Below are 10,415 nucleotides of genomic sequence, written 5' to 3'. Positions count from 1 at the left end.
GAAATGACTTAATAGGAGAAATATTTCAAGCCCCATAAAATCTGTAAAATCCAGGAGCTTCCGGGAGCTTCACCCCTTGGACCCCCACCAGGGCTTCGACCTGGACCCACTGCCTCATAAAGTGGCGCCCTCGTAACCACAATTCCTGGATCTGCCCCTGCTACATATATTTTATGCTGAATTCTGCAATGAGTAAAGTCAATCACTCTCTTATATATATATATATATATATATATATATATATATATATATATATATATATACATAAATGTGTGTGTGTGTGTGTGTGTGTGTGTGTGTGTGTGTGTGTGTGTGTGTGTGTGTGTGTGCGCGTGTGTGTGTGTGTGTGATTAAAACAACATTTTTACTTCATTTTAAAAACCTCAGAGGTCCTTCAAAATTGTCACTTAAATTTGTCTTTCCAGTTATATCAGCTGGAGGATTCAAGCTCCTGAGAAACTTTTGTTTACTTTGTCATGTTTGTTCGGTAATTTGTCTAGCGAAGTTGCAAATCTCATTATTTTCATCTTATTTTTTTCTTTTTCTTAAATTGTTGTTTAAAGTGTTACATTTTGCATATTTTTTAATTACTGTTTTACTGAATTGTTAATTTGTCTCGTGTACTTACACTATCATTTTTCACATTCAGTATTCTCTATGAAAGGTGAATATAACGAACAGTGATTAATATCATAACTCTTACAAGCAATACAAAATAGAGATTTGGGCAAACACAGACCCAGGTGGATATACCAGAGGTGGGATCACGTGCCAAAGAGGGACGTCTAATCAAAGAATTAAAAGTTTAATATGGATCACTAAGTAGGAAATGATAAAAATGAGTTGATACTTTGTCATGAGTGGATGACTGAACGTATTCGAAAACAAGTGTTTACATCTAAATATACATTTATATCAAGTCGCTTTTTTTTTTTTTTTGTTCATTGATACATTTGCCAAAACAAAAGCAAAAAAAAAAAAAAAAAAAAAAAAAAGCTGTCCTCTCAGTGTTGAAAATAAAAAAGTGGAGTGAGTCCCATTAGTATGTAAGTTAAATTAAATGTGTGTCCTATTGTATTTTGCACCGGTCCCAACCCCCCAACCCCCAAAAAATATTGACTGGTCATTACAAGTATTTTAGATTACTTCAATAGTGATTTAAATCATTCACAGATCGAATTTTAACTGTGATATGTGCAGTAAATAATTATTGAGTAAAGAATTCATCCACATGTTATATATTCGCCACAGAAATCTGAGAATAAGATCCCGCCTATGGCCTTTTATCCATATTATATAAAGGTACATGTATGTCTACTTTCGTTTTGATAACAATTAAATAAATGACAAGATGAAACAGATAGAACATACTTGACGCTTGGATTAATTAACATGGCAAATGTAGATAAAAATTATCATATTTTTTCCAAATATAGAATGGGTATGAAAAGTATTTTTAAATGTGACCCTGCAACGAACCCCATGGAAATTCCGACAAAAATTGAAACGTTTAAACAGTCAACAGTAAGCAGGTATGTCCATTCTAAAATTATCACCATTGTTGTATGTTTACGGATATGACCATTGTCTTGTGGAAACATTTTTAACTACTACGAGAGTGTGTTTCTGATATAAAACTGAATGTAAACACTTAAATCTAGATAGTATCACTACACATTAGACGGTGTTACAGGCCTCGTTATGGATAGTGTCACTACACATTAGACAGTGTTACAGGCCTTGTTATGATCCATGCTGATTAGTTTAGTTGTGCGCATGTCGTCGTTATGTTATACTCGTAGTTAGTCAATGAATCGAAATTTAAGAACAGCGTTTTGTATAATATCACCGAACAAAGTTCGCTCAAATTACGACACGGTAATTGTGCCATAAATATCGGTATAATTCACACTTAAGTTACGGCACATTAACTGTGTCATAAGTACCAGTATAACTTCATTCGCAATATTTACACTCCAGCGTGATAAAAATGTTATACAAGTATGAGAAAATATTATGATGAAATGACCCCTGGTAGGAAACAAAACAATAAAGGGTTTGCTACGGGTTTACACAATAGAAAATAAACCCAATTGATATAATTCGGGTGGGCTACATCATTAATTATATATAATTAATAGCAACATCGATTAGTCGAGACAGGCTATTTTTACATTTCAGCTAAATAGACACCGAAGTTGCACGGATATGTACACGTACGTGACGATCTGTCATGCATGATTAGGTCATAACTAATTATAGATGATGCGTACGACAGATTGGTATATTAGACATATATAAATCTTTGGTCATCTGAGTGGAGGTTAACGTAAGTAGGTGGATTTTCGACTGGTCCAAAGCAACACTAGCTGTCATTTCCAAGTTGGAAATTCTTATTGTAAAATTTTAATTTATTGTCTCAATGGTAAAAAAGTAAGGCTTATAAACTTATGTTATCAGTTCGTGATAACTGTGTATACATTAGATAATTCATTCAGAGGCTCTGAAGGAAGTAAAATGACATCATTGTCTTACCGAAGAAAAAAATTGATTTTATTGATCTTTTTTGATAAATTCTTAAAATTTGTTTTACGTTTATTGATAATAATGATCAAAATTATATAAAACCTATTATAATGACCCATTTTTATAACAAAATAAAATTGTCATAGTTTAAGCTAATGTTGCTTTACAGCTGAACAGGCTGACACAACCAATTATTGATTGAATCATTCTGAGTTCATTGATTGGTTAAGATATGTCTAATGCTATCTGACGTGTTCATGTCAATTGCGTTCAAGACGGATGTGACCGATCAACAAGGAATGTTGGGATGTTTAATGATCCTCCTAGGCGACTGATCCCAATTCTGTTTTCCCAGGTGTTCATGTTTGCCTAAACTCTTATTTTTTTTGTATTCCTTATACTGCTTATAAGATATATGAGATGATCACGGTTCGTTGTCTTGTTTTCAGCTGCCTATGTAAGGATACGGCGATTTACTGCGCAGTAAATGCTCAAAAATCGTAGCAGTCAACAATTATAAATATTTTGAAGGCTTACATGCTTTCAACTGAAAGAGGAATAAAACATCAAAAATAAATCTTATAAATGTAGGACACGAACAACAATGCTTTGACATTGAAAGCTTTCAAATTACTTAATTTAATTAGAAATACAGTTTTAATAGAGAGCAATCCGAAAAAAATAATCATAAAACGTCTGTTAGACTTGAACCCGCGATCTACATATTGTTGTGCATTACGTGGTATAAATATAATATAGAGTGCCCAGTTAGTGCAGTAACTACATAAGTCGTTCGCCATAGGCTGAGTTGTACAGATCTCCGAGATGATCGTCTCTAGAGGTCTGGTCTGTGACTTGAATACAACTAACTTGACAGCTGCTCAGTATCGGGAATGTCGAGTCCGATCTGAATAACATCGAATATTACTACAATATCAGCAGTTGACTCGTTGACCTTCCGAGCTACCCAACTAGGCGATTAAATTTAAGGCCATAGGACACCTAAGATTTTGAACACATCAAGTAAAGTAGGAGTTTTTGTGTTTTTGTGCGTCGTGCATAATTGCCAACCTCCAACATGTAGAAGGAAGTTACTAAACAGAGTACGTTAGAGTACTATAGAGTACGATGGTACAATTTCATAATCTAATGCAATTGAAGTGTTTATTTGTATGTAGACCGCTTAAATAAACATGATTATAAAATAATTTCGCAATATTTCTCAAAAGTACTTGTTTTTTTTTTAGCTATATTTTGACCAGAAAACATTAAATTTATTGAAGATTTACGGCATCCCGATCCCGATTATTAGCGATGTGACGTATTACATCAGTAATTGATTCCATAATTAATTCCATCTATGATTGATAGTTACTCGGAAATCATGATCTTTGATTCTCTTGTTTTGTTTTCCTCTTGTATCTTTAGCTCACCTGAGCTGAAAGCTCAAGTGAGCTTTTCTGATCACCCGTGTTCCGGCGTCCGTCCGTCCGTCCGTCCGTCTGTCCGTCTGTAAACTTTTCACATTTTCAACTTCTTCTCAACCAAAGTTGGCACAAAACATCCTTAGGTAAAGGGAATTCTAAACTGTTAAAATAAAGGGCCAGGCCACCTTCCAAGGGGAGATAATCAAGAAAAGGTAAAAATAGGGTAGGGTCATTAAAAAATCTTCTTCTCAAGAACCACTGGGACAGAAAAGATGAAATTTATAGATAAGCTTTATTAGGTAGTGCAGATTCTAAATTGTTAAATCATGGCCCCCGGGGGTCGGATGGGGCCACAATAGGGGGTCAAAGTTTTACATACAAATATATAGGGACAATCTTTAAAAATCTTCTTCTTAAGAACCACAGAGCCAGAAAAGCTGAAATTTATATGAAAGCTTCCTTATATAATGCAGATTCTAAATTGTTAAAATCATGGCCCGCGGGGGTCGGATGGGGCCACAATAGGGGATCAAAGTTTTACATACAAATATATAGGGAAAATCTTTAAAAATCTTCTTCTCAAGAACCACTGAGCCAGAAAAGCTGAGATCTATATGAAAGCTTCCTTATATAATGCAGATTCTAAATTGTTGAAATCACGGCCCCCGGGGGTCGGATGGGGCCACAATAGGGGATCAAAGTTTTACATACAAATATATAGGGACAGTCTTTAAAAATCTTCTTCTCAAGAACCACAGAGCCAGAAAAGCTGAGATTTATATGAAAGCTTCCTTATATAATGCAGATTCTAAATTGTTAAAATCATGGCCCCCGGGGGTCGGATGGGGCCACAATAGGGGATCAAAATTTTACATACAAATATATAGGGAAAATCTTTAAAAATCTTCTTCTCAAGAACCACTGAGCCAGAAAAGCTGAGATCTATATGAAAGCTTCCTTATATAATGTAGATTCTAAATTGTTAAAATCACGGCCCCCGGGGGTCGGATGGGGCCACAATAGGGGATCAAAGTTTTACATACAAATATATAGGGAAAATCTTTAAAAATCTTCTTCTCAAGAACCATTGGGCCAAAGAAGTTCATATTTATATGAAAGCTTTCTGACATAGTGTAGATTCAAGTTTGCAAAAACCATGGCCTCCAGGGGTAGGTTTGGGGCCATAATAGGGACTACGGTTTTACATGCAAATATATATGGAAACTCTTCTGATATGGACCAAATTGACTCAGGTGAGCGATGTGGTCCATGGGCCTCTTGTTCATTTATCTGGTGGCGCCCTGTTTTTATTGGTTTTTTGGAGGGGTTATGTCTCCCCCCTTTAAATTTATCTTTTTTGATTTTATGTTGTTTTTTTTGGGGGGGGGGGGGGTATGTATTCCCCACCCTTTAAATTAAATTTATCTTTTTTGATTTTATGTTTTGTACCTTTGTTGTCTTTTAAAGTTTTTGTAGTTTGATTTGGTGAATGTGGAAAAGAAAGTGAAATACTTTCATTTTCAAAAATGCTTCAAAAGGTTAGTGTCCGTGTGAAGATTCTCAATTGGATATAAGTGGGTCTTTAAATATGAGAAAAACTCTACACAACCCTTACATATAATGTCTACTTTATTCTTGTCAATGTTGATAATCAGAATTAAACTATAAACTACTTTATAGTACTTTGAACAATGATGTACATGAAAGTAAATGGGAAAAAAAGAAGATGTGTGTCCATCATGTGAAGCATGCAATATAGATTATTATTATTATTTACAGTATTTATATAGCGCATTATATAATTTAAAAAAATCTAAGCACTTTACATTAAAACAACAATAAACTACAATTAAAAATTGAACATATCTAAAACAGTGTGAAAAAAAATCGTAATTAAACTACAGAAAATACATACAAAAAGGTTTCATGAAAAAGAATATTAATACTGTCACTGGAAATGGCTTACATAAAATCGTGATCAGCAAGTCTGAAGAAGTAAGTTTTTAATTTTTTCTTGAAAAGTTCGAAAGAAGATGAAGACATAAAACAATAATGTATGAATTTAAAATCATTAAGCATATTTGGGAGAAATAATTAGCTCCTTTTTGGAGTTTTATATTACATGGGACACTATTGTACTAGCAATCAACAAAAAAAAAAAAAAAAAACCAAAAAAAAAAAAAAACCAAAAAAAAAAAAAAAAAAAAAAAACAAACAAAATAAAGAACAAACAAAGAAAAAAAAAAAAAAAAAAAAAACCCAAAAAAAAACAATCTTTCTGAATAATCTTATATCCTCTGTTAAGTTTTTTCTATTTATAAATATAGAATGAAATACAGATTACAGAAAGAGAAAATGATGGAGCAAGATCTGCATACGTTTAACATTGAACGTGTTAATCCATAGTTATAATGCAATACTTTTGTTTACATATGTTAAATATACTAGTAATAGTTCGTTTCGTTTAAAGCGGATTTTTCAATTTACAAGTTAATTCTTGACACAATTTAATAGTTTTTAGTATTTAGCACAAATCATTTAGTTTTACACATGCTATTTTCAATTAAGCAATCTAATTGTAAACAAAAACATGGCACGAGCCTTGTTGATATAAGAAAGAATTGTGAATGCTGTATCTCACTTGTAGCTCAAAAGTTGATATCAAAATTTTGGTTGAACATTAGAAATACTTTAGTTAAGCTGGATCGATCCTCATGTGACTTATCAATATTAATATTATTAATTTTCACTCAGTATAGTTTAATTTCATCAATAACCAAAGAGAATATGTATGTCGCCACCTTTTTAAAGATGTCATACATACAAAAACAGAAGTATATATCAACATAAAAAAATCAAACATTTTCGTTAAACAGAATAATAAAAATTGATCTAAAAAAAACTTACTGATATGACAATTTTTAAATGTCAACAGTTAAGAAAAGTGCTAATTCATAGATATATAAAAAATAATTGTGGATATTAGTGAAATCATTGTGTCATGGACATGCAGTAGAGGTAATTCTAGCATAGGAGTTATTGCCCTTGACAACATTTTAAAAATTATAAATACATGTAATTTATTATCTATGGAAAATAAAAACTTTGTCAGTATCAAACGTTTACCAAATTTTTTATTATACCCGCACTTTCTAAAGAAAGCTCGGGTATATTATTTTTATCCTGGTTCATCCGTCTGTCCGTCCCAGTTGTTGTCACTAAAACTGTGTCCACATTTACAGCGCAATCCAAATGATATTCTAGGTGCTAAATAGCAAAGTCCTTTAGATGTACAATAAGGTTTCAGAAATTTCATATTGGCCCCAGGGGGCAAATAGGGTATGAAAATGACATTTTTTTTTCACATAAAGCTTGTCACTTAAACTCCATCTACAGCTGTAGGAGCAGTCACAAGCTATTCTAGGAGCTGAATAGCAATGTCCTGTAGATGTGCAATAAGGTTTTGGAATTTTCATATTGGCCCCAGAACGCAAATAGAGGCCGAAAATGACGTTTTCTATCACAAAGCTTGTCACTTAAACTCCATCTACATCTTTAGGAATAGTCATATGATATTCAAGGAGCTGAATAGTAATGTTCTGTAGATGTGCAATAAGGTTTTGGAATTTCCATATTGGCCCCATGGGGCAAATAGGAGCCGAAAAATGACGTTTTCTATCATAAAGCTCCATCTACATCTTTAGGAGTAGTCACATGATATTCTAGGATTGTTGACCTTGAATGACCTTGAAAATGAGTTAAAGCCAAAGGTCAAGATCACTTTCTCCTCCACAAGCTCTTAAGTGGTTGACTTCAAAAATGGGGTCATGGTCAAAGGTCAAGGTCACTTTTCAAGATGTGAGTCTCCACAAGCAATGCAACATTGAGTATGTACGTCATTCCAAAGGAAGTCTATATCCCCTTCCTTCACGGGATTCAGAATAATAGCTGTCTTCACCAAGTACTTGCAAGACACAGATAGATGACCGACACTCTACGCATAACTTGGAGAAACAGTCTCCGTGGGAAAGCTCTGTCAATGTCAAGGAGGACTGCATGGACCAACCAAGTGCCAATTTACATATCTGCCCAATGTTCAACATTAGGGCACTGGTACTGATCTTTAAGCAATACACAAAATTGACACTCTACACAAACTGATAATACCCCCCCCCCCAATTAAAACAAATGCACATAGACAGAAAGAGCTACACTTGTACATTTCACCTTCTGTAATATTGTAAACCAATAAATGAACAAAAAATATTATTAAAAAAAAGAAAAAAGAAGAAGAAATGATAAATAAAATAAAATAAATGAATAAGCTAGACTTGTCTGATCAGGAATGATGCAATATCCTCTGTACATACTCTATACTCAGGAAACATTTTCTTTGCGCCTTTGCTCAGCCTCTTAAATCCAAGTGAACTCACTGAAATGACCTCCACGTCCACACATGTACACAAATCATCCAACAAGGAAATGCGCAGCTTCCCCTCCTGTCGTCCGTTTACTGCATCCTCAAAAATGAAAGTAGAAATCCCCGCCAACCAACTCTCTCACACGTCACTGTTTCGGATCCTATAAAAAAGTCACTTTATCAAAGTACAATGAGCATCACCATGCATTCAAACACAAATAAACAACATTGATATCATTCAAACTCCATTATTTCTTCTCTTTAAATCATCTAGTATTTAACCCTGGTCACATTACCTTCGTAAATATTTTGCTCACTAAAAAGTCATGCCGGGTCAAATGATCATAGATATATTTAGAGGGGGTGGGGGTGGAACAGCATATGACGATATCTGATCATCAACTTTTATCACATTTGTTTGAGCATGTAAGTCACTAAAAATTAAACCTGTCGTAAAAATACACACTGAAGTAACTACAAGGAATTGCAGAAAACCTGGATACCAATTAGGGTATCATTCTGTCTCTGTAATTGAGCTTGTGAAGTAGATCTTACAGAAACGGATGCAGGAAGTTTTTAAGGGGAGGGGGGGGGGGGGGCAGTACTTGATCTTTTAGAAACTTTTCACAACGTCCTTCTGCTATCTATATCTATGTTTGATATAGCAAAGAAATGAGAGAGAAAGGGTTACTCCCAGTAAGCTGGGGGCGGCCTAGGCCCCCAGAAGCTGTAGGGTAAATGGTGCAACTCCTGCATTCTGAACATTTCCTGGACCTTCCTTTTCCCTTTCAAATTCTCTACTTTTTAAAATTCTTTTTTTTATTAAAATTGTTTATGTTACATATACTTTTTAAGAATTCTTTTTAAAGCGATACTTGCATTTGACGAAAATATTGTAAATATTTTATCAGTGTGTCGTCTTATTTATCCTAGAATTAAACGATAATTATACTGGTGTTGATAAATTTGAATGAAACAATTAGTAGTACATATACATGTAAGTATCTACCTTTCATATCATTTGGACTCAAAGTCTCGTTAAAATTGAATCATTCTTAAATTGTTTGGTTCTCCAAAGGGGCGCTCTGGAACCCCCCCCCCCCTCCTTCTGGATCCACCCATGTCTTATGTGTTGCTTCTGCTAGGAACTTTCATTTGCGATTACAGTCACTTGCCCTTTATAACCATAACAATGCGAAGTAATATAAGCCCCGTCAGTTTTATTGACAACGGCAATTTCTTTCCTTTGAAATGGTAAAGAAGTTCGATTTATTGCCACTTCTCTCTCTCCCCCTCTCTCTCTCTCTCTCTCTCTCTCTCTCTCTCTCTCTCTCTCTCTCTCTCTCTCTCTCTTCTTTATGGTAGGCAGTTGAAACGATGTGTAGTGAAAATGTAAGTTTAAACGGTGAATCTAATCGTATTTTGCAGATTTGGTATATCGAAGTTTGGCTTTAAATACGTACAGTTTTAGTAGCGTTAGGTGTAGTTGTCAAATTAATGAGTCAACTTTTCCATCCCCTTTTGGAACTGAGGATGCAATGGGTCGGAGATGGGCCACTTCAAAGTCGATCTCTAGCCTATCTCTAAAGGGCAGCGAATATGCATTACATGCATAGTCTAAACATATTTTCTATCATGACAAACTTCACCTTCTATACAATAGTTAGGCTCCGTAGAATTAAGATTAAAGATGGCGACCTTCATATAGGCGCTTCGTGTCGTTGTTGCTAAGTCAATCATTGGGCGGCTCAATTGACTTGTATTTTTCCGAGTTTATGTACATTTTGATAAACGAAGGTTAGCATCTTTGTCTCTTGGATTAAATCATAAAGACTTAGGAAGAAAGGTTAATGACTTGATTTCTGGGGCAAGTTATACGAGTTTAACCTGGTTTGGGTCAGTTTACATTTTTTTATAATCCGCTTCAGCATAAACTGATCCAGACCAGGTTATACTCGTATAACTTGCCCCAGAATTAAAGTCACTCCTTAATTAATCTTTCTGTGTGTGGTTTTGATGATTCCAGGAAAACGAATGTGTAC

The 10,415-nt window shown here is 34.4% G+C and overlaps 1 protein-coding gene across 1 annotated transcript in view; it reads left to right on the top strand.

Annotated features, from left to right (window-relative positions):
• The first annotated feature begins 306 nt into the window (after positions 1-306).
• LOC125673047 (uncharacterized) overlaps positions 307-10,415 on the top strand; it is a 424,666-nt gene continuing 414,557 nt past the window's right edge. Inside the window, exon 1 of the mRNA XM_056159423.1 lies at positions 307-1,532. The gene's annotated coding sequence lies outside the window, so the exon portion shown is untranslated. The remainder of the gene's footprint in view (positions 1,533-10,415) is intronic.

This window comes from Ostrea edulis, chromosome 3 (assembly GCF_947568905.1).
Source record: "Ostrea edulis chromosome 3, xbOstEdul1.1, whole genome shotgun sequence".
NCBI lineage: Eukaryota > Metazoa > Mollusca > Bivalvia > Ostreida > Ostreidae > Ostrea > Ostrea edulis.
The sequence above is the reverse complement of the archived record's forward strand: the minus strand, read 5'-3'. Positions and strand labels throughout refer to the sequence as shown.